This window comes from Austrofundulus limnaeus, unplaced genomic scaffold (genome assembly GCF_001266775.1).
Source record: "Austrofundulus limnaeus strain Quisiro unplaced genomic scaffold, Austrofundulus_limnaeus-1.0 Scaffold934, whole genome shotgun sequence".
Lineage (NCBI taxonomy): Eukaryota > Metazoa > Chordata > Actinopteri > Cyprinodontiformes > Rivulidae > Austrofundulus > Austrofundulus limnaeus.
The window spans coordinates 108,642-110,030 of NW_013953336.1; positions in this window are offsets into that span (position 1 = coordinate 108,642).

The window sequence follows — 1,389 nt, forward strand, 5'->3', positions numbered from 1 at the left end:
ACACACACACACACACACACACACACACACACACACACACACACACACACACACACACACACACACACACAAAACACACCTGCCAAAGTAGGGTCAACCATATACATGTAGGAAAACATCTGGTCAGAAATTCTGAAGAAGAATTTCATTCAGTTGCTGAATGCAGTTAAGAATCTTAACATGGATGTATTGATCAGTGGGTCAGTTCCTACAGCCTGAGGAGGGACTGAGAGATTCAGTAGACTGTTTGCTTTTCATAACTTTTTGGAAAAGTTCTGTGCTGACCACTGTGAGATATGTGGACAACTTTTGGGAGAGAAGACATCTGTTCAAGTCTGATGGACTGGATCTTAATCAAGCTGGAGCAAAGATGTTAGCTTCAAACATGAAGTATTTCCTGAACCAAGTTCCGTCCAGAAAATAAGTTTCCCCAACCTACAACTGGAGAACAACTGACCACTGCTTTTTCTCCACCAGAGAACACCAAACCATCAACTGAGAACCAGTGGCAGCTGGTCCATAGGGGGCGCTGGGGCACTGCCCCACCTGACAAGAAGAAGAAGAAAAATATAAAATATACTTTTATAAATCTAGTTTTAAATGTTGGTTTTACTCACTAGTGTATGTCTACATGTAATATGAATTATGTCAACTATATTCTCCACCTATTGACATTTATTCACCAGTAAATTTCCACAAACTGGTTTCGTTTCAGACAGAGAGCCCAAGGAGTGCAGACTCTTAACCAGTCTCATGGTTGCTAGGCAGATTAAAAATTAAATTGGCCAATCAGTGTTGAAGAATTTTATGGTTCTGGGGCTCTGCAGATTTTGCCCTAGCAGAAGAGGTTAGACAAAAAAAAAAAAAACTCGTCATAGCGCCGCAGGTCGGTAGGCGGAGTTTGGAGACCCATCGGAGAAATGGAGCTAAAATCAACTTAGCTAAGTCTCTAAACACAACCTTTTCAGAAGAGAACTGTCAGAAGAGAACACACCAGGAGAAACTCTATGTAGAAGGGCTTGGACCTGATCAGCAGGACAAAAAAATGACAAAGACAGAGGGAGAATTTACACTTTTCCAAGTCCTGGATTAAGCTAACTTTTTGTTTAGATGTTTCCCTGCTTCAACACAGCTGATTTAAATTGATAACTGATTAACAGGCTTTTGTTGAACTGCAGTCACCTGAGCAGGTGTGTTAAAGCAGGGAGACCTCTAAAACATGCAGGGCAGTGTGCCTTGAGGACCAGGGTTGAAAAACACTGCAAGAGTGAACACAACTTAAAATACGTAATAGAATAGAATAGAATAGAATAGAATAGAATAGAATAGAATAGAATAGAATAGAATAGAATAGAATAGAATAGAATATACCTTATTGGTGCAACAATT